At 41.7% G+C, this 23,628-nt stretch overlaps 1 protein-coding gene across 6 annotated transcripts in view; it reads right to left on the bottom strand.

Annotated features, from left to right (window-relative positions):
* Positions 1–23,628, bottom strand: part of LOC109409427 (histone deacetylase 4) — a 276,927-nt gene that overhangs the window by 61,512 nt on the left and 191,787 nt on the right. The window lies entirely within an intron of this gene.

Raw genomic sequence — 23,628 nt, 5'->3', positions numbered from 1 at the left:
GGAGATTCCCTTGGAAGGAATCTGGGAGATTCCCTTGGAAGGAATCTGGGAGATTCCCTTGGAAGGAATCTGGGAGATTCCCTTGGAAGGAATCTGGGAGATTCCCTTGGAAGAAATCTGGGAGATTCCTCTGGAAGGAATCTGGGAGATACCCTTGGAAGGAATCTGGGAGATTCCCTTGGAAGGAATCTGGGAGATTCCCTTGGAAGGAATCTGGGAGATTCCCTTGGAAGGAATCTGGGAGATTCCCTTGGAAGGAATCTGGGAGATTCCCTTGGAAGGAATCTGGGACATTCCCTTGTAAGGAATCTGGGAGATTCCCTTGGAAGGAATCTGGGAGATTCCCTTGGAAGGAATCTGGGAGATTCCCTTGGAAGGAATCTGGGAGATTCCCTTGGAAGGAATCTGGGAGATTCCCTTGGAAGGAATCTGGGAGATTCCCTTGGAAGGAATCTGGGAGATTCCCTTGGAAGGAATCTGGGAGATTCCCTTGGAAGGAATCTGGGAGATTCCCTTGGAAGGAATCTGGGAGATTCCCTTGGAAGGAATCTGGGAGATTCCCTTGGAAGGAATCTGGGAGATTCCCTTGGAAGGAATCTGGGAGATTCCCTTGGAAGGAATCTGGGAGATTCCCTTGGAAGGAATCTGGGAGATTCCCTTGGAAGGAATCTGGGAGATTCCCTTGGAAGGAATCTGGGAGATTCCCTTGGAAGGAATCTGGGAGATTCCCTTGGAAGGAATCTGGGAGATTCCCTGGAAGGAATCTGGGACATTCCCTGGAAGGAATCTGGGACATTCCTTGAAGGAATCTGGGACATTCCCTTTAAGGAATCTGGAACATTCCCTGGAAGGAATCTGGGACATTCCCTGGAAGGAATCTAGGACATTCCCTGGAAGGAATCTAGGACATTCCCTGGAAGGAATCTGGGACATTCCCTGGAAGGAATCTGGGACATTCCCTGGAAGGAATCTGGGACATTCCCTGGAAGGAATCTGGGACATTCCCTGGAAGGAATCTGGGACATTCCCTGGAAGGAATCTTGGACATTCCCTGGAAGGAATCTGGGACATTCCCTGGAAGGAATCTGGGACATTCCCTGGAAGGAATCTGGGACATTCCCTGGAAGGAATCTGGAACATTCCCTGGAAGGAATCTGGAACATTCCCTGGAAGGAATCTGGAACATTCCCTGGAAGGAATCTGGAACATTCCCTGGAAGGAATCTGGAACATTCCCTGGAAGGAATCTGGAACATTCCCTGGAAGGAATCTGGAACATTCCCTGGAAGGAATCTGGAACATTCCCTGGAAGGAATCTGCAACATTCCCTGGAAGGAATCTGCAACATTCCCTGGAAGGAATCTGGAACATTCCCTGGAAGGAATCTGGGACATTCCCTGGAAGGAATCTAGGACATTCCCTGGAAGGAATCTGGGACATTCCCTGGAAGGATTCTGGGAGATTCCCTGGAAGGAATCTGGGAGATTTCCTAGAGGATTTCGGAAGATTCCCTGGTAGGAATCCGGGAGATTCCTTGGCAGGAATCCGGGAGAATCCTTAGCGGGAATCAGGGAAATTGTATGACAAGAATCAGCGAGATTGTCTAGCAGGAGTTCGAGAGATTTCTTAGCAGGAATCCGAGAGATTCCTTGGCAAGAATTCAGGAGATTCCCTGGCAGGAATCCAGGAGATTCCCTGGTAGGAGTCCAGGAGAATCCCTGTTAGGAAACTAGGAGATTCACTTGCAGAAATTCGGGAGATTCTCTGGCAGGAGTAAGGGAGGATCGCCTTGACAGGAAACCGGGAGGTTCCTAGGAGATGCTCTGGCAGGAAGTTCAAAGATTTCTTCGCAAGGATCCAGCAGTTTCCCCTGTATGAACCCTGGATTCCTAGGAATTTGGAAGAGTTTCCGGGAAAATTCCGAGAGATTCTCTGGCAGGAATGAAGAAGTTTCTGCGGTAGAAATCCGGGAAAATCCCTGGCAGAAATAAAAGAGACTCGCGGGCTGGAAACCAGGAGAAAAAAACCTATCCACAGATTTGACAAAAAATTCCAAAAGAGCCAAAATTTGTATTCAGGAAATTTGTCATAATTTTTATCTAGGGCAATTAAAATTGGATCCAGTGAAAACTAAACACGCAATTTTGCAAATATTCCTTCAACATGAGCAGCTGAATTTGAATTAAAAAAAATCTGAAGAAAATTCTAAATGAATTCTTGAAAGAATGTGGAATATCTAACAAAACCTTTTGAGATATTTTTGTAAAAAAGGTCCCGGAGAAATCCCCTAATAAAAATCCGGAACACAGTTTTTTAATGAATTCCGGGAAAAATCCAAAGAGATATTCCCAGAGTTACGCTTGGAGGAATTTCCGAGAAAATACATAGAAGAAACCCGGGCGAGATGTCTTAGGAAATCTCTGTGTAAATTTCTGCAGGAATCTCTGCAAGAATGTCTTCCAGCGTTTCCATGAGAATCCTTATAACAATCTCTGAAAGAATCTGCAGAAAAATTGCTGAAGTGTTCTTTGGAGAATTTTCTAAGACTTTCTTAAGGAATCCTTCAAGCAATTTCTGGAAGAGAAATGTGGTGAAGGAATATCTAAACTAAATGAATGTGTATAAATCTTGGGAACTTCCTTGTGGCATTTCTGAAGCAATCTTCGGAGAAAATTCTTCTGAAAGCTTCTGAGAAAATTTTGAAAGAGTTCTGAATTCCAGATTCTTAGTGTATCCGAGAATCATTTTCCATAAAAATAAACCATGAAGTATTTTCGAGAAAGTTCATCAAAGTGGAAGGTTTTTTAGATATTTTTTTTTTGTGGAAAGTTATGGAGAAATCTCTATGAAAGAAAAAATCTGAAGAAATTCGTAGACGAATTTCTGGACCAATCTGTACAAGATTTTTTGAAATGAATTCAACATACTTCAAGTTTTAGAGGAATCCATGCAACATTTTTGGAAGCTATTCGTGCAAGACTTTCTTAAGGAGTTCTTAGAGCAATTTCTGGAAAACATTCTAAAGTCTTAAGAAATCCGTAGAAGATTTTGTGAGAGAATTTCTGACAGAATTTCTTTAGAATTTCCTGTATGATAAACTAAATCTACGAGGAGTTTCCAAACTAGTCCCTGAAAGAATATCTTCAAGAACCCCTGGGAGATTTAAAAACTGATACTCAGCTTACCGAGTTCAAAAATGCTGCAAACTAGTGTAATAAAGGCTATGGAAGATTTCTGAAAGAAGCCCTCGAAAAAATTGCAAAAGAACCCCTGGAATCCTTGCAGAAAATTTCCGAACGGATCTCAATTTTTTGAAGGATTTTTTAGAGAAATCTCAGGAAAATTTTCTGACAAAAACACAGTTTTTCAAAAAAAATCCCTAGAGCAATTTCTAAAGCAAGCCGCGGAGTAAATCCTTGGAAGATCATTTGAAAGAATGGCTTAAAGAAATTTTCGAAGGATTTTTCTGAAAAAAATAAGAAAAGTCCCGAAAAAATAAGGTACACCGGGGCAAGTTGAAACGGGTGGGCCAAGATGAAACACGAAGTTTTTGATATAGATTTAAATACAATTTAGAAATTTATCCTCCGCTAAAATAATGTTTGAATCAAAAACTATGTGTTATGGCGATCGAACTGTTTATCATCATTAGAAAACATCATATTAACCCGCTGTTTCAACTTGCCCCGGTGAACCTTAGGGTAAATCTCTGAAGTATTTCCGAAAGAAATCCCTGGTGGAATTTCTGCAGAAATTCATACACAACTTTCTTACACAACTCTTTGTGAAACTTTTGGAGGAATCCCTAGTAGAATTTCTGGAGAAATTGGAAGTTGCTGTGGGAATTTCTGATGAAATCCTTGGAAGAATTTCCAAAGTAACCTGAGTACAAAGGTTTAAAGGAACTTTTGAAACATTTACTGAAAAACCGTGGAATAGTTTCTGAAGGCATCGCTGAAAATTTTATTAAACTTTTAAAGGAATCTCTGAATTATTTTTTAAAAGAATCCCTGGAGGAATTTCTGTTCATTTTATAATTTTATAAATAAATGTATTTGCAACAATAAATAATTTTAAATTAAAAAATATGGAGGAATTTCAGAAGTAAATCCAACGAGATGCTTTGAAAAAATTATTTGTGGAATTTGTAGAATAGGAGGAAATTCTAAACAACCCGAGTAACCAATCTTCCCAAAAAAAAAACTCATCTTCGCTCCGCACGTGGCTCACGTTCCCGTATGAAATCCACACTTACCCGTACAGTCAGTCAGTGCAGTGTACGTACCTATGGACGACCTCCCCTAACGCGAACGTTCCAAGCGAAAATGTCAAACGGGACCGAGACCGACTCCGGTCGGTCGGTCCTTCCGTTCCTTTCCGTTGTTCCGTTGTCCTCTAGGCGTCTGGCACACCTGTACCTGTGTAACATGCGGATATTTATAGCTGAGTTTGCGGAATTTATGCTTTGCCATCCAAACGGGAGGAAAGTTACCGACTACCAAGTACGATGGCGTTCGGGGAAACGAAGTAGGGATGGAAAAAGAGCCGTACGCGGTATTATTATGCTTAGTTTCTGAAAGGTCAAAAGCCGTACAAATGGCAAATGGTGGCGGCGGTGGCCGTTCCGGTTTGATCCTGGATCTTGGAGAAAATTGGCGGTGGGCGTTGGAAGGTGGGCGGTAATAAACGAATTGGAAGCCCTACTGGTTGGACGGCCGAAATAGCTGTAACTTTGTGGTTGGGAAAAGCCCAAGAAATGTTGCTTTTTTGTTCTCTGTGTGGGATAATAAAAACGATTCCGGAATGATCCAGCAAGGAAACTTTTTCAGAAATCCAATTTGAAAGCTTCGCAGAGTTTCGTTGGAAAAAGTGTGAGGGTTTTTATTAATTTTTTCCTCAAATTCATGGAGATATTTTTTACCGATCTTGAGGCAAATATAATAAATTAAACATTAATACTTGAGCATCTTTGCTTAAAGGATTTTTTCACCAGATCCATTTCTCAATTGCTCTAGATGAAGGTTGTGACAGTATTCTTGAATACAGAATTTTGCTTTTTAGGAATATTTTGAGAAATCTTTAGATAGATTTTTCTCCCGGATTCTTGCTTGAAAATCTGTCGGATTCTTTCCAGAGAATTTTCTGGAGTCCTGCCAGGGATCTCCCGAAATCTTACCAGGAAATCCCACGAATTTTTGCAAGTGAATATCCAGGATTCTAGCCTACCCAGTCAACCAGTGATCGTATAAGATGTTGCATAAGATGATATAGTGGAGGCGATATGCGTACATTTTACATGCGCCTAAATGGAGGCATGCACGCATATGGCCTCCACTTTATCATCTTATGCAACATCTTATACGATAACTGGTTGTCTGGGTAGGAACCTTCCAGATTCGTGCCTGGGCAAAAATAATTAAAAAAAACCCTAATTAATCCACCCAGCGGTGATGGTGCCTTTCTCGTGCCTTCGAAAACTCATCAAGCAGTTGAAACTGCACCGCGTTCGTGCTGTATACGACGAGCGAGGTATTCTGGTAGTGTTGTACTTTTTTCAACGGCGCGCTCCAAAACTCTATTAAACTGCCGCCATCTTGAATTTTGAGCCGCCATCTTGAATTTGAGGTCCCCATCTTGGATATTCTGGTCGCCGTTTTTGGACTCCGGACATCTTCCCCATCCAAATATACCCGTGGATGGATTTAGGGCCTAATACTCCATTAAACAGCCGCCATTTTAAATTTTAAGCCGCCATCTTGGATTTTAGGCCGCCATATTGGATATTCTGGTCGCCATTTTTGGACTCCAGACAACTTCCTCATGCCAAATATTCCCATATCGCATGGTTTTAGAGCCTTAAACTCCATTAAACAGCCTACATATTGAATTTAAAGCCACTATAATGGATTTTAAACCGCCATCTTGGATATTGTGCTCGCCATTTTTGGACTCCGGACATCTTCCTCATACCAAATATACCCATATTGCATGGTTTTAAGGCCTAAAACTAAATTAATCAGCCTACATCTTGAATTTGATACCGCCATCTTGAATTCTAGACCGCTATATTTGATATTATGGTCGCCATTTTTGGACTCCGGACATCTTCCCTATACCACATATACCCATATTGCATGGTTTAAGGGTCTAAAACTCCATTGAACAGCCGCCATATTGAATTTTGAGCTATCATATTGGATTTTAGACCGCCATCTTGGATATTCTGGTCGTCATTTTTTTACTCAGGACATCTTCTCCATACTAAATATGTATACCCATATTGCATAGTTTTAGAGCCTAAAACGCCATAGAGCAGGCGCCATCTTGAAATTTGAACCACTATCTTAGATTTTAGGCCGCCATATTGATTATTCTGGTCACCATTTTTTAACTCCGGATATCTTCCCCATCCAAATATACCTATATTGCATGGTTTTAGGGTCTAAAACTCCATTAACCCTCGAGCGATCGCGCTGTTGTATTTTGTACAACACGTTGAAAAAATCTCGCTTTTTGTACACCGCATTAGTGGGGTGCTGACGCAGGTAGCCAACCGCGCGAGTTACGGAAGGTTAAACAGCCTCCATATTGAATTTTAAACCGCCATATTGGATTTTGGACCGCCATATTGGATATTCTGGTCACCATTTTTGGACTCCGGACATCTTCCTCATACCAAATATACCCATATTTCATGGTTTTAGAGCCTAAAACTCTAGTAAACAACCGCCATCTTGAATTCAGAGCCACCATCTTGAATATTAGGCCGCCATCTTGAATTTCGGGCCGACATCGTGGAATTTATGGTCTCTAGAGTTGATTTCCACACAAAATTTGTCAACCATGCTTAAGGTTACGAAAAACGCCGCAGTTTGATGTATCGCATGATGGGGCTAGGTTCAGTTTTATATCTGGCCAGTTCTACCGTTGCTGGTCCGGATCACTGAAATGGCCATAACTCCGGAACGCCTTGACCGATCCGGACCATTTTTAATAGCAAACAGTGCGGTAAAATTCCGGTTCGATTCGAGCTATAATCCGAAAAATCGGCCAATGGGAAGTGCCTTAAAAGTGAGTGAACTTTTTTGTACACAGACATACAAACACACACACACACATACACACACACATACATACACACAAACATCATCCCAATTCGTCGAAATGAGTTGATTGGTATATGTGACTTGACCCTCCGAGCCTTCTATCGAAAATTCGTTTTTTGAGTGAACATATAGTCTTTCAGTATTCATTATTCGGTTTAATTATTTGGGAATTCCTCCTGCAGTTTCTATGGGAACTCCCTCCGCCACGCATTTGGAAGTTGGAAGTGACAATAAATTTGGGAATTTCTTTGACATTTCCTTTGGATTCTTTCTTGAAATTTCTTCAAAGAAGCTTTTGACACATCCTTTAAACATTTCTTCAGTAATTCATTTGGAAATTGCTTGGACAATTCCTTAGAATTTTTTTTAGAAATTTTATCAGGAAACCCTTTAGAAGATGTTACGAAAGTTTTTTGCCAATTATTTTGAGAATTTCAGCATTTTTTTATCTTTCAATTGGAATTCTAGAGTCTTCTGAGCAACTTTGCCGAAGACAGTATCCTTCTAAGTGATCCAGAACACGAGATATACGACGTTTAGACTGAACTGGAATCTCATAAGAACACTAGCGCCACGCAGTGAGTGATTCTCGAACTAAATTGTTCTGCTTTTGCCTTAGTCTTCTGAACAACTTTGCCGGAGACAGTATCCTTCTAAGTGGTCCACAGTGTGAGGTATATGTCGTTCAGACTAAACTGGAAGTTCCCAAGAACACTAGCACCACGCAGTGAGTGATACTCGAACTAAATTGATTTCTATGCGAAAGCTCCTAGTCTTTTGAATAACTTTGCCGAAGACAGTATCCTTCTAAGTGATCCAGAGAGTGCGAGATATACGACGTTTAGACTGAACTGGAAGTTCCCAAGAACACTAGCACAACGCAGTGGGTGATACTCGAACTAAATTGCTTTCTATGCGAAAGCTCCTAGTCTTTTGAATAACTTTGCCGAAGACAGTATCCTTCTATGTCATTCAGAGAGTGCGAGATATACGACGTTTAGACTGAACTGGAATCTCCTAAGCACAATAGCGCCACGCAGTGAGTGATTCTCGAACTCAATTGGTTTCTATGCGATAGCTCTTACTCTTCTGAGCAACTTTGCCGAAGACAGTGTCCCTCTAAGTGGTCCAGAACACGAGATATACGACGCTTAGACTGAACTGGAAGCTCCTATGAACACTAGCGCCACGTAGTGAGTGATTCTTGAACTAAATTGTTTTCTATGCGAAAACTCCTAGTCTTCTGAGTGACTTTGCCGAAGACAGTATCTTTTTAAGTGGTCCAGATCGCGAGATATACGACGTTTAGACTGAACCGGAAGTTCATGAAATACTAGCGCCACGCAGTGAGCGATTCTCGAACTAATTGTTTTCTATGCGAAAGCTCTTAGTGTTCTGAACAAATTTTCGGAAGACAGTATCCTTCTAAATGGTCCACAACGCGAGATATATGACGTTTAGACTGAACTGGAAGCTCATGAAACACTAGCGCCACGCAGTGAGTGATTCTCGAACTAAATTGCTTTCTATGTGAGAGCTCTTAGTGTTCTGAACAACTTTGCCGAAGACAGTGTCCCTCTAAGTGGTTCAGAACGCGAAATATTCCACATCTATTGGCCAAATGTACATTATGTGCATTATGAACGGAGTAGTCATTGCGTTTTATTTCTTTTATAATAGTAATTGTTGTGTCATATGTTGAAAAAAAAGCTTGCTTGGATGCAAACATGTTTAATTCATCGACCCACTTGTTTGACATGCTCAGATGTCCATACGAGCAGCATGGAGCCGATTCTACGAATCTGCAACGACAAATCTTCTCAGTGTGTAGTCTTCGATTGGAAATGAAGCTACCCAAAAGCAACCACGACAAATGACAGGCACTCCTTTTCGGCGAGCAAGTTTATGCACACCGACATATTCAAAATGACTAACAGCAAATTTTCACGCAAAAGGAAAAAATATATAACAAATACCAGAAAAGTTGCACTCCAGAGCCCAACGCCCAACGTAAATCCCATCATCGTTTACCACGAGAACCAAACCGGCGATGATAGACGAACTCCACCTACTTATGGGTGGTCATTCTCTGATATGAATATGGACGTTCTCTTGTATACTAAGTAGACCCCAAGCTAAACCAAACTCGTTCTATTTTTAGCTCCAACAATTTGCGGTGGTAAACGAAAAGGAAAAAAAATAAAAGTCCGATAGCTACCGTGGTCGTCGTCTTGATGGTATGGTGCAAATTTGCTGACTGACTGGGATTTTCCCCCATAATCGGTTATAATCAACACCGTTGTCGTCGTCATAGTCATCGGTGGTATCGGTAGAATCGACCGCGTCGAGTGGACGCAACGGTTACGCGTAATGCTAGAAGCTAGAGGTTCCGAAAATAGAATGTCCAAACCTCCCACCCACCAAACCAAACATCACACGACATGACACGCCGTATCCGGCTGGGCTATTTGGTGTCCCCGCAGTTCGTTCGTCATTTATTTTGTAAGGAATTGATCGGACACAAAGAAGAGGAAAGGAAGAATGGAGTCATTATTATGTATCAAATATGAGCGACACGTGTGACCTTCGTATTACTCTCGGCTTCTAACATATAAAGCTGTATTGGCAGGACAGGGATTCCCAACTGGGATTTTCTGGATGACTTAGCGGAATCCAACCACCAAGTAAGCGTGTCACATATAGCCACAGCAAAGAAGGCGTGAGTATCCCGCATGACCATGCAGAGCTTCTCGAGGAAGCCTTGCAGAGCTTCTCGAGGAAGCCTTGCAGAGCTTCTCGAGGAAGCCTTGCAGAGCTTCTCGAGGAAGCCTTGCAGAGCTTCTCGAGGAAGCCTTGCAGAGCTTCTCGGGTAAGCCTTGCAGAGCTTCTCGGGGAAGCCTTGACGAGCTTCTCGAGGAAGCCTTGACGAGCTTCTCGAGGAAGCCTTGCAGAGCATCTCGAGGAAGCCTTGCAGAGCATCTCGAGGCAACCTTGCAGAGCATCTCGAGGAAGCCTTGCAGAGCTTCTCGAGGAAGCCTTGCAGAGCTTCTCGAGGAAGCCTTGCAGAGCTTCTCGAGGAAGCCTTGCAGAGCTTCTCGAGGAAGCCTATGCAGAGCTTCTCGAGGAAGCCTTGCAGAGCTTCTCGAGAAAGCTTTGCAGAGCTTCTCGAGGAAGCCTTGCAGAGCTTCTCGAGGAAGCCTTGCAGAGCTTCTCGAGGAAGCCTTGCAGAGCTTTTTGAGAACGCCTTGTAGACCTTCTCGAGGAAGCTTTTCAGAGCTTCTCGAGGAAGCCTTGAACAGCTTCTTGAGGAAGCCTTGACGAGCTTCTCGAGGAAGCCTTGCAGAGCATCTCGAGGAAGCCTTGCAGAGCTTTTCGAGGAAGCTTTGCAGAGCTTCTCGAGGAAGCCTTGCAGAGCTTCTCGAGGAAGCCTTGCAGAGCTTCTCGAGGAAGCCTTGCAGAGCTTCTCGAGGAAGCCTTGCAGAGCTTCTCGAGGAAGCCTTGCAGAGCTTCTCGAGGAAGCCTTGCTGAGCTTCTCGAGGAAGCCTTGCAGAGCTTCTCGAGGAAGCCTTGCAGAGCTTCTCGAGGAAGCCTTGCAGAGCTTCTCGAGGAAGCCTTGCAGAGCTTCTCGAGGAAGCCTTGCAGAGCTTTTCGAGGAAGCCTTGCAGAGCTTTTCGAGGAAGCTTTGCAGAGCTTCTCGAGGAAGCCTTGCAGAGCTTCTCGAGGAAGCCTTGCAGAGCTTCTCGAGGAAGCCTTGCAGAGCTTCTCGAGGAAGCCTTGCAGAGCTTCTCGAGGAAGCCTTGCAGAGCTTCTCGAGGAAGCCTTGCAGAGCTTCTCGAGGAAGCCTTGCAGAGCTTTTCGAGGAAGCCTTGCAGAGCTTCTCGAGGAAGCCTTGCAGAGCTTCTCGAGGAAGCCTTGCAGAGCTTCTCGAGGAAGCCTTGCAGAGCTTCTCGAGGAAGCCTTGCAGAGCTTCTCGAGGAAGCCTTGCAGAGCTTTTCGAGGAAGCCTTGCAGAGCTTTTCGAGGAAGCTTTGCAGAGCTTCTCGAGGAAGCCTTGCAGAGCTTCTCGAGGAAGCCTTGCAGAGCTTCTCGAGGAAGCCTTGCAGAGCTTCTCGAGGAAGCCTTGCAGAGCTTCTCGAGGAAGCCTTGCAGAGCTTCTCGAGGAAGCCTTGCAGAGCTTCTCGAGGAAGCCTTGCAGAGCTTCTCGAGGAAGCCTTGCAGAGCTTTTCGAGGAAGCCCTGCAGAGCTTCTCGAGGAAGCCTTGCAGAGCTTCTCGAGGAAGCCTTGCAGAGCTTCTCGAGGAAGCCTTGCAGAGCTTCTCGAGGAAGCCTTGCAGAGCTTCTCGAGGAAGCCTTGCAGAGCTTTTTGAGAACGCCTTGTAGACCTTCTCGAGGAAGCTTTTCAGAGCTTCTCGAGGAAGCCTTGAACAGCTTCTTGAGGAAGCCTTGACGAGCTTCTCGAGGAAGCCTTGCAGAGCATCTCGAGGAAGCCTTGCAGAGCTTTTCGAGGAAGCTTTGCAGAGCTTCTCGAGGAAGCCTTGCAGAGCTTCTCGAGGAAGCCTTGCAGAGCTTCTCGAGGAAGCCTTGCAGAGCTTCTCGAGGAAGCCTTGCAGAGCTTCTCGAGGAAGCCTTGCAGAGCTTCTCGAGGAAGCCTTGCTGAGCTTCTCGAGGAAGCCTTGCAGAGCTTCTCGAGGAAGCCTTGCAGAGCTTCTCGAGGAAGCCTTGCAGAGCTTCTCGAGGAAGCCTTGCAGAGCTTCTCGAGGAAGCCTTGCAGAGCTTCTCGAGGAAGCCTTGCAGAGCTTTTCGAGGAAGCCTTGCAGAGCTTTTCGAGGAAGCTTTGCAGAGCTTCTCGAGGAAGCCTTGCAGAGCTTCTCGAGGAAGCCTTGCAGAGCTTCTCGAGGAAGCCTTGCAGAGCTTCTCGAGGAAGCCTTGCAGAGCTTCTCGAGGAAGCCTTGCAGAGCTTCTCGAGGAAGCCTTGCAGAGCTTCTCGAGGAAGCCTTGCAGAGCTTCTCGAGGAAGCCTTGCAGAGCTTTTCGAGGAAGCCTTGCAGAGCTTCTCGAGGAAGCCTTGCAGAGCTTCTCGAGGAAGCCTTGCAGAGCTTCTCGAGGAAGCCTTGCAGAGCTTCTCGAGGAAGCCTTGCAGAGCTTCTCGAGGAAGCCTTGCAGAGCTTCTCGAGGAAGCCTTGCAGAGCTTCTCGAGGAAGCCTTGCAGAGCTTCTCGAGGAAGCCTTGCAGAGCTTCTCGAGGAAGCCTTGCAGAGCTTCTCGAGGAAGCCTTGCAGAGCTTCTCGAGGAAGCCTTGCAGAGCTTCTCGAGGAAGCCTTTCAGAGTTTCTAGAAGAAACCTTTCAGAGCTTCTAGAACAAGCTTTAAGAGCTTCTCAAAATTTACATGTTTATTTCTTTAATTTTATTTTTAATTTTTATGACATTGGCGTTAAGTTTGTGTGAATATATCACAGAAGTTCAACAAGTTAATACATTCAAAAAATTAATCCCCATACAACTGTCTGCTTTAGTTGTTAATCTTTCTCGGGACTTGTTATTCGACCATTTATGTACGGGGAGCTGCTGCAACTAGCAAACTAATCCCTCCCGTCACGGCTTGTCGTCGGTCGTTCGATCGCCCGCGTACAAACAATTGTCAAGTGCCCCACACAATGCATACGTTTGCGTGTGCGTGACAGTAGTTTGACACATTTCCTATGGGAAAACTGTCAAAAAAAACGCAAACCTCGACGGAACGGACGCTATGTGTTCCAGGCTTCACTCCACTGACTGTTTTCCACACGACGGTCCACAAGCACAAAGTTAGCAAGGGGTAGCCAGCTAGTTAGTAGACAAAACTTTCCGATACCAGCAGCGCCATCGCACCACATCACTGGAAGGCAAGGTCAGGGGGTGGTACGGTGGAGACCAAAAGAGGCATCAGCGCCCCGCTCCGGAATTTGTGTGTAACTATTTTTAGACCAATCGATAACGGAGGGGGGCGATATTATTCATTCCTTCGCGAGCGTGCACCACACACACTCACTGAATAACTGAGTGAGAGTGGCTTGCTGGCCTGGAGGATGGATGACTGATGCCTACTGAATTGTGTGCTCTGTTTTGCATGTGTTTGAGAGATACCCGGCGTGATTGTTGGGAGGGGAGACAACTACGTGAACATGGGTAAATATGGTGACTGATAAGAAACAGGCAGACAGACGCACAACGTTGAAACAGGGAGAATGCTACTGTGTTTGAGCTTATGTGTTATAGCTTCTATCTTCAGTCTTTTAACTTCCATTGTCAAGCTTCTATCATCTATATTTCAACTTCTATATTCACCTTGTAATTCAACTTCCAGCTCCTAGATTCTTCTTATTCTTATTCTTTTATATTTTAGCATCTATCTTTCAATATCTAGTTAAAATCTTCTAGCTTCAATATTCTAGCTCCTGGTTTTTAGCTTCTGTGTAGTTTCTTCTGACTTCTGTCTTCAGGTTTCTATCTTATAGATGTTATTATCTAGCAAGTTTTAGTTTTTGTCTTATAGAATCTGTCTGCTTATTTCAAGCTTTTCGGTTTTTTATCTTATACTTTTCAGCTTCTAGCAATTATTTCCAACGTAAGAGGTTTTAGCTTTTAGTTTATATAGAAAAAAATAAGAGATAAAAGAAGTGTAAAAGAGATGATAGTTCTTATTATTATTTGTAGCTTTTTATTGTTAGCGTTTACTATTTTATTGTATTATCCGTTTTCTGTCTTATATTATATTATTAATATTATTCTTGTCTTGTCTTGTCTATTAATATTATTCTTGTCTTATAAATATTATTAATATTATTCTTGAAATACATTAAATTATGTTTGACATTCGTGACATTTTTTCCTTTTTGAATAACATACACACCAATACTAAAACAGCTACTGCTATTATTCACTACTGCTATTACACAATATACACATTATAATTACTAATCAATTTTTCCTTCTTTGTTTTTCTCTATAAAATGTTGCATGGTTCGCATCCTTGCGGAACATGAACGGTGCATGAGCACAAGCTTTTTCAGATTCACATATGGAAGATCTTCGAAAGACAACCAGAAGTTAACAAACACAATCTATGGGGGAAGTATCATCGACATAGTAAGTAAACAAATGTAAAATACTCTCCGTGGAACCTGAATTCTAAGCGTGCAAAGGTAAATAACTAACATACGGCGGGAAACAAGAATTTATCAGGAAACTAAGTGGATGGGAAATTGTACTTCGTTTTTTCGCATTGTAAATGAAAATTTTAGTAACGTTACGCGTACGAATGAATAACAAGTTTTCAAGTAGTTTTCTTCTTTTCAAAAGCTCTAATTCTCTTTTTTGCAAATTTGTGGAATAGCATTGATATTGTCAAGTCCGTACTAACTCCCGGCCCGAATTGCAACACTTAATTGTGCTTATAGTTCCGAAGCTAACGCGTGATCAATAACTTAAGATACTTTGTTGAGGTCAATGCGTCTGGACTCGACGAAAACCGATTATCTACTTCTTTGACTAAGCTGGACAACATTACTTATGTATGATAAGGAAGGTATTTTTACGTTTTTGAATGTTCGTATTGTAGGATCGTAGCAATCTGTTATTCTGAGTATGACGTTGCTCCTAAATAAATAATCATTGTTATTCAAATCACCAACCAGTGTAGACACATCTCTACATTTGGCGACGAGGAGTAAAATGCGTAACAGGAGGAGAGAAAACAAGAATACGAGCTCGGATTGAACAGCCTGGACACCAAAGAAGTATTGTACGACGGAACATTCTGAAGAAGTTTGCTGAACGAACATGAAAGTAGGGCCGGATAGACCATTCAATGATCTTCAGCTAAAGATCGACTGAATACGATCATATCAATATGCAATGATCAGATGACGGTACTTGAAATAGCCAAAGGGATAACGTTTATATCATCTCCATATTCAGACGGTAAGTCATTGAAATCTTTTATTTTTCGTCCGTGATGAGGCATTACAGAAGAAAAAAAATCAGTAAGATAACTATCCTAGTTCATTCACACTTTACAAAATCTTCCACGTAGTTTCAGACTACCCATTATACTTTGATTTATGAAACCGATTATTATGCGTACCTTATGGGGTTTTCTTGATGAAAACAATCTACTTATGTAGAACGCTAAATTATATTAGCTTGTTTTGTATTAAGGAAGCATGACAAATATGCAAAAGAATTGCTGAGTATAGAATGCAAAAAAAATTAATTGAAAATGTTCTTTGGTAGAGAAACATTAATTTTAGTATTTGTAGTTTGAGCTTGATTGACCGCCCAAAGTTTCCACTCCAGTATCGTCAGATCAGCTACACTCACACAAGAAACCAATGTGATAGTGTTACCAATCACAAACTAAATTATTGTCTTTGGGAAATGTCTAACTGGCAGAGTGGATTTTCAATCTGATATTATATTGCAAAACATTTCATTCTGTATAAGAATTAGGTTTCGGTTAAAATTGAGACAGAGATAAGAATGAACTGCACTCATGCAATTTGTAGAGAACGAAAGACTGTGGTGTCAGTACACGAGCTTGAGGTTAATTTCCTATTTGGCGGTTGGTCAATCGATCTGCTTTATTGGAAATATTGTCGCACCGCCACCAAACCGGACGTCGCACAACTGAGTCGCGACCCGACCCAACTCACGACGTATTTTGAATCTTTTTGGAAGTAATGTGCATCTATCTCCTTGTAATCAAGAACACAGCGCACTAATCGCGGAAAAGTTGCGACATTCGTGGACCGAGAAAAAATGCAATTAATGTCAGTCTCGATTCCTACCGGATAGACAATAATGGTTAAAGATCAATGCAGTGAGGAAAACATGGACACAGTTACATATTGAAATTGTAGAGCAGACCTGGTGTGTTCTCGCTGAAGACATGCGATCGAATGTCATTCCTAACCGAGGGTTTCAATATGAATTAGCTTTAGACTGAGAATCACATTACTACAAAAAAAAAACTAAATAATAATGTTTGCATCAAGGAATATATTAAAAAGGCAACGTAGGCCAGAAAGATCTAACATGATATTATATTCATCAGGAATTACACTATGAACAATTTGAAATTTATCAATTGAATTCATCTGTATGATGAATGTTGAAATACCTATTTAGAATAATAAAAATTAAATTAGTTTTGTAGGAAATAGTGAATATCCAAATATACATGAGACATGGAGTTCAGGATTTGGAACTTATGAAAATGAAATACAGTTATTTTCAGTATAGAGCTACGATTACGGTTTTTAAAACCTTCAGGTGCGTGATATCTAATTCCCGGCCAGTGTTCTTCTATGATGAATGAAAAAGATATTTTTTTTTAAAGACAAAGTTCTTGATTAGCATCTGTGACAGTGTTCATATAATAAAAAAATACGCACGCTATGTGCCACTGATAACACATAACAGAGGATGTAGATGTGGATGTGGAGGATGTGCTAAGGGATGTACAGGTGCAGTATACTTATTTCTATATATTTACGAATATCTAATATAGAACCAGGATGGCTCTCATTAACGATCGGATAACATCGTAATGGCCCTCAGTTATTGTGAGACAGGTGATTCTTGGGGTCGACTGTAACGAACATTTCAAGAAGGATAGTAGTCAGATTCATAAATCAAGTAAATTTGATATTGGAGATAGAAAAAAATATTGATATAACCTTTAAATACCTATATGGTTGGTATCCGTTAGTGATCCTCGGGTTGCAAGGAGAAGTCTAAGAAACTAAGGCGATCAATTAGATTATGGCAGAGCCTGGAATTAGAATGATAGAATGTTGAACCACCTGGAGGCGATCCTCAGGCGTAACCTAGAGGCGATCCTCTGGTTATGACAAAATCCTAGAGGCGATCCTTAGGTGTAACCTAGAAGCGATCCTTAGGTGTAACCTAGAGGCGATCCTCTGGTTATGAAAATCCTAGAGGCGATCCTTAGGTGTAAACTAGAGGCGATCCTCTGGTTAAGACAAAATCCTAGAGGCGATCCTTAGGTACAATCAGAGTCGTTAAGTTTAAAAACATTTCCAATTTAAAAAAAAATCGAATTATCAACTTGATGTATTTTTTATTTGCGTAATCGTGCTTTGAATGAGCGTCAAAAAATGGGGTCCCTGAAAAATGACCTTTTTCATTTTTAAGAATTGCGCTAAAATGGAGTCGAATTTTTTCTTGAAAATATTTTTTTACCTATATTATGAGCAATCTGGGAAAGAATATATTTGCGCTAAAATATTTAAAAAAATCAAAATTGTTTCCATTTTTTTCCGCAATTTCAAATTTTTAAGAGGTGTCCAAAATTTCAAGATCATGCGTTTAAACTTTAAGATCAATGTCCATGTTAAATAATTATTTTTACAAAAGCAAAAGTGCCATTCCTTTTTCTGAGGATTTATATTGTACCTCCAAAAATAAAATTATTTATAACTCGAATAAATTATTTATTAGGATGTTTTGAACATATATAGTTAATTTCCGATACACTCCTTATTCGCCTACTACACTATCTTATATGTGATTTTTTTTTTAATTATTCAATATCTAATCTTCTTTTTCTACCTGTTATCTTTGTACTTCTATTCACCCACCCTTCTCTTGTCCTGTCTTCTTGTGACTTTATCGGGTAACTCTTCGTGTATTCTCCACTAGTTAATGTCAGGCATATTTCTTTTTATTTCTGTTCACATATAATTTCAATATTGGAACCTATATTAAGGATTTTTTTTTAGGTAGCTTCATAGCCTAAATGGAATGTCATTGTATTCGGAGCAGCTGGGGAACCTAAAATAAGATTTATGAAGGGATTACTAGAAAAGGTCGGGAAGGGATGTTAAAGAGCGTTCAATGCGAGTTTAAGTAGGAGCGCGAGGATTTCTAAGGGTAGGGTAAATGATGATGGTTGGACCAGTCCAAAAACTGATCATGGTTGGACCATTTTGAAAAAAAGTCGAATCCGATTATATTTTTAAGGTAAAACAACCTGACAACTCGATACTGTCAAAGAGTAATCCCTCCTCTAATGAAATTGCACAGACTGTCCTTAATTTGTTGGCAAATGTTTTAAATATTTGACGATTTTCAAAAGACTCAATCTTAGCACAATTGTGAATTCCAAATAACCTATTTTTAAATAATCCCAAAAGATTAATTCTCTTTTAAATTCATAAACTTTTTGTGCTATACTGTTGCGAAAATATGTAATCTTCACATTGGTGTAATAAAAATTTACTATTTTCCATTGAAAATCTCATTAATTAGCGAAATTGCTCAGTTTGGTTTTGATCATGGTTGGTCCAACGTGGAATTTTGGTTAGGCCAGGTTGGACTTAACCGTTACCATGTTGGTTGCTATGACCGATTTAGTTTATTTACAGTATTTTCCGCGCGCTGTCAACTGAGGTTCAACCGATTCAACGCGTCTACTTGAAACCGTAATTATAAAAGTTCGTATTGCATGCACGGATATTGGTGTTATGAGTTTATCGAGTGGCAGGATCAGCTGCGTTTCTTGGGGTATCAAGTCGTTATTGGCCCGAAAAAGACCGAGGAGAAGCAGGTGCCTAGAGCCTGCCCAGCTGCTTCAGCCTGAGGATCGTGTAGTCAATAAGATAAACCGAGTTGCTGATCCATATGTAACTGGAACCCGTTTGCCATGCCTTACACAGCTGCGATGAAGATAATGGAATGCGACCCCTACAGCAGGGTAAAGACAAAAACTTCTATGCTACAGTGCATTTTGTAGAGCAGAGTTACAAGCTGAGCAGAATACTACGTGTTTTATATGTGAGGTAGGATGCGTTTGCACAACCTTCTAAACTACATATTGCAAAAATAAACAAATCGAATATATACGAAACCATCTTGTTTTCATCCATATGACTGCATCCACTTGTCCGTGAGCGGTAATGGCCGCCGTGGCTGGAACTGAGCGGTGTGTATTTGGGGGTTTTGATGTTTCTTGAAGATCACAATCGGTTGGCATCTGTTGGCATGTAAGCGACACCAAGCGATTGGTGAAGAGATTAGGAGGGGATGAAATCTCTTCAATTTCTCGTCAAGAAACGCAAAATTTCAATCGCTTGGTTGTACCCACAGCTGGTATACCTAGTATCGCTACCAGATGTGTGCATTGTGCCCTCAGGAGTCTTACTCTCTTTCGCACAATATCCCATACTCGACCGGCAGAAGAAAAGCACACGTGCGCTTCTAAAACATGTTAGATAGTCTGATATTTGTGTTATTTTTTATTTATTAAGGTATTAAAAAACTAATAATCATTTGAAATTATAATTGAAAAAGTATATATCGACTGAGATATCAGAATTCACTGTTTTTGTCAGTTGGTCCAACCGGGATCAAATTATTGGTCCAACCATAATCAGTGTTGGTCCAACCAAGATCAGTTTTCTTTGCTCAATTAATACTAATAATATAATTATTATTTAAGTAAATCAATGTTTTGTCGCACTTTTTGAAAACTAGATGAGTAGAGCTTTCCATCAATCCCAAGTTTGGAATGCAAAAAACTTACTTGCATATATTAAATTCGGCTTAAATTTTGATTACGTAGTAAAATACGCAAAATTGGTCCAACCATCATCGTTTACCCTATCCAAAAACTTACTTGAGTAGTTTAGGATATGGGTCTATAAGCATAACTTCACATCATTTGAATAACTATGAACAAAGTTCATACACGTTCAGCCAGTGTTTATGGCCTCACTGTATCACTAATTAGGCTAGGCTCATACTTATATGTTTTATCAATTTCTCCCTGTAACTCCTCAGAAACCTCATGAACCTCTTCTAAACCGCCATGAAATTGCAAACCAATTGAAATCACCAGCTACCCTCCTGACACCCATTGAACCTCTCTAAACGCCTTGAAGGCTCTACCCCATTTGGCATAACGCCGTTTGGTCGGCGTTAAGTTTAAGACCATCTGTTTTTTAAATGATTTTAGAAAAAAAAAATCTTGCAAGCACTTGAGATATCAAATCGATCACATGTATTTCTGAAATACAGTCATTCTTTTATCTAGTTAAACATCTGCATCAAAATAACGTCGAAGAGTTCAGAGTTGTCCAATTTCTTCGCTTATCTTTACCTGCCCAAAAAATCGCGTTGTCCACTCTGACTTAACGCGGACCATTTGGCATAATGCCGTTTGGCGTAATATGAAGAACAGCCTTCTTAACCCGGGAGCGGTCGCGTCGTGTACTGAGTACACGCACCATGAAAAATGCACGCTTGTGGTACACAGCGTGAGCGCGGCGTCGCTGCAGGTAGTCAAAGACGCGACTGCTCGAGGGTTAATAAGAATGTGCATATTCATTGTTATGCCAAATGGTCATTATGCCAAATAGCCGTTACGCCAATTGGCCTTTATACCAAATGGCATTATGCCAAATGGCATTATGCCAAATGGCGTTATGTCAAATGAGGTAGGCCCGCCTTGAAACCCATCAGAAAACCCGCTGAGACCCCCGAAGACTTCGGTTAAGCTCCACTGACGCCTCTTTAAATGCCCTGAAATGCACTGAAACGCCTGAAAACTTCCCTGAAACCCCCATAGGCTTCCCTTGAACCCTACTGAAAGCTCCTGAACTTCAAAACGGCTTGAAAAGCATGTAAACGTAGAAGCCGACCTGGTGTGATGGTTAAAGCTCGTGACTATCACGCCGAGGACCTGGGATCGAATCTCACTATCGCCAAACTCACAAAAAGATGTGAGTTGTTCCTTCGGAAGGGAAGTAAAACGTGTGTCCCGAGATGAACTAGCCTAGGGCTAAAAATCTCGTTAATACAAGTAAAAAAATCAAAACACCTTGAAATTCTCTGTGGTGATACGTGGTTTCCACTCAAGCTCTGCTGGTGCCTCATGAAACCCTCTGAAATCCACCGCAGCGCCTCAAAACCCCTTTGCAACCTCCTTGAAGCTCCCAGGTCAACAACAGAAGTTTCAGATCACCCAAAAACGCCTACATAAGAAAGCCTTCAGACCCACAGGGATAATTGAACAACTATAGGTCTTCTGAATCCAATATATACATACCATTACTGACTCGAAAATCATCGCATTGGGTGCTTACTGTTGAGGTCTATGAACGATTCAGATCTCCCAAGACCTCCTTAAAGACAACGCCTTAGATCTACCAAAGGTGCTGAACATCAATCGAAGGTTTCCAAATGCAGAATGTACCCATACTGACTCGTAGAACATGATTGAGTATACAGGTCTTGTTTTAGAAAGCCACGCTTTCAGATCTAACTGATGATCAATTGGAGGATTCCTAATGCAGACTGTACTCATACGGACTCGCATTATAACATGATGTGCGTATTGAAATCTATTAACGTTTCAGATTTCCCAGGAAATAAAGGCCTCCGGATCTATCAGCATGTTCAGTGGGTGATCAAAGAATGTTCAATGGGTACCATATAGAAGCCCAGCAGGCTAAAAGTCTTCTCTTCACGTGTACAAGTGTAATAGATCAACAATCGGGAGTTGCACATATAGCGAATAGCTAGGTCTATGGACGACACAAATCTCTAATGATAGACCTTCCGATCGCAATCTAGACTGAAACTAGCTGAGAAACTTCTATGAAGAATTGCGCAGAAGGAGGCCTTCCCGGAAGAAATATCCCTTCTTGGATGGTCACAAGGGAAGCCTGAGGATCGCCAGCGTACCCTTTCAGAAACCAAGCTGCATCTACAAACTGTGGCCGTTCAATGATCATCGTGAACAAGAGGCTCTAACGCCAAACCACTTTTTGTTGGGAAGTTTCTCTGTGGTCAAGATACTACTTACAGCTCCGGTAGATGTTCGATCTGAAGAATTCTGGAGACGGTGGATAAAGAATACATATCTACCAGGCAGTGATTAGACGAGGGTGCAAATGGTTCGAGGAGACGAAGGACTTTGCAGTGGGTGATCTCGTGATGGAGGTCGACGTCTCAGCTAGAAAGCGTTGGTTGCGGGGCCGTGTAGGTACAACAAGTGTTCCCGGGAAAGGACGGAAGAGTACGCCAAGCTTTGGAACGCACAGTAACGGGAGTACTTCGAAGACCAGCTGTCAAACTAACTATTTTGGACGACGCGAGCTCTTGCAAACCAGGTCTGATGGGTCCGGAAACTCCAGCAGGTTACCAAGGATTACGGGCGGGGCACTAGTACGTGCCGCCGCAAGAGGGTGGGGTGAGTCCGTCGCCACATATTGCGACTGTGACAGGACACGAACCTGCAATCTTCGGATCTGAAGTCCAAGGATTCTAGTGTTTTAGTATTGAATTGACCATGAGGCTTATTATTGGTCTTGGTAAGACAGGGACCCGGTCAAAACCCTATTTCTGATAGACTCCCTCAGAAAATTAGTGCTAGAGGAATTTCTTCGGTGATCTCCCTATAAATTAATTCAGGATTGCTCCAGAAGTTCTTTCGGGGATACCAAAGGGAGTTTCTTCAGTGATTCTTCCAGGAAGTTTATTTAGGATTTCTTGACAACTTCCATCTGGGGTTCTTCCAGGAGTTCTTTCTAGGATTACTCCTGTAACTCCATACGGGACTCCTTCAGAGATTCCTTCCTGGAATCCTCTGAAAATTCCTTCCGGGATTCCTCGAGAAGATTCCTATAAAATTATTCTAAAAGTTCTTTAAGGGATTCCTTCGCGAGTTTCTTTTAAGATTTCTCCAGATCTCTCTTTAGGAATGTCTTCAATGTTTTTTCCTGGGAAGAAACTATTGAAAGAATCTCTGAAATCGCTCGTTTGGAAATTCCCTGCTGGAGATATTCCTTAAGAAGTTGTTGGAGGAATTTCATAAGGAACTCAAAAGCATGTCTTGGAATACTTCTATAAAGAATAAAAAAACACTTCTGGAGTATTTCCATTAGTAAAATTTAAGAAACTTCCAGAATATGTAATCTGCAAGAATTCCAGCAGAAAATCCTGCAGGAACCCCAGAATGATATCTTGGATGAATTATTGGACAAATCTTAGAAGGAATTCCTGGAAGAGCCTTGACTAATTGAACTGGAAGTCCTGAAGGAATTCTGAAAAGAACCTTTAAAAAATCCCGGATGAAATTGCTGGAGAGGTCCCTGAGTCCACTCCTGGTGTAATCTTAGAAGAAAATTCTGGAGACATATCAGAAGGCATTATTAGAGGAACCCATAAAGTTACTCCTAGAGGAGACCTAGAAGGAGTTCCTGCAGGATTCCCGGAAAAAGTTGCTGGAGGATCCCAGATAAATCCAATAAACAATTTCTGGATAAATCCCAAAATTCCTTGAGAATTCACATAAGAAACGCCCAGAGAAAACCAAGAGGAATCCCAAAAAGTTCTACCGTAGAAAGAACTCCTGGAGGAATCACTGGAGGAACTCTAGGACGAGTCTAAGAATGAATTCCTGTAGAAATCCTAGAAGGAACTCTTGGAATGATCCCGGAAGAAACCCCTACGGGAATTTCCGA

The sequence above is a fragment of the Aedes albopictus genome, chromosome 1 (assembly GCF_035046485.1).
Source record: "Aedes albopictus strain Foshan chromosome 1, AalbF5, whole genome shotgun sequence".
Lineage (NCBI taxonomy): Eukaryota > Metazoa > Arthropoda > Insecta > Diptera > Culicidae > Aedes > Aedes albopictus.
The sequence above is the reverse complement of the archived record's forward strand: the minus strand, read 5'-3'. Positions and strand labels throughout refer to the sequence as shown.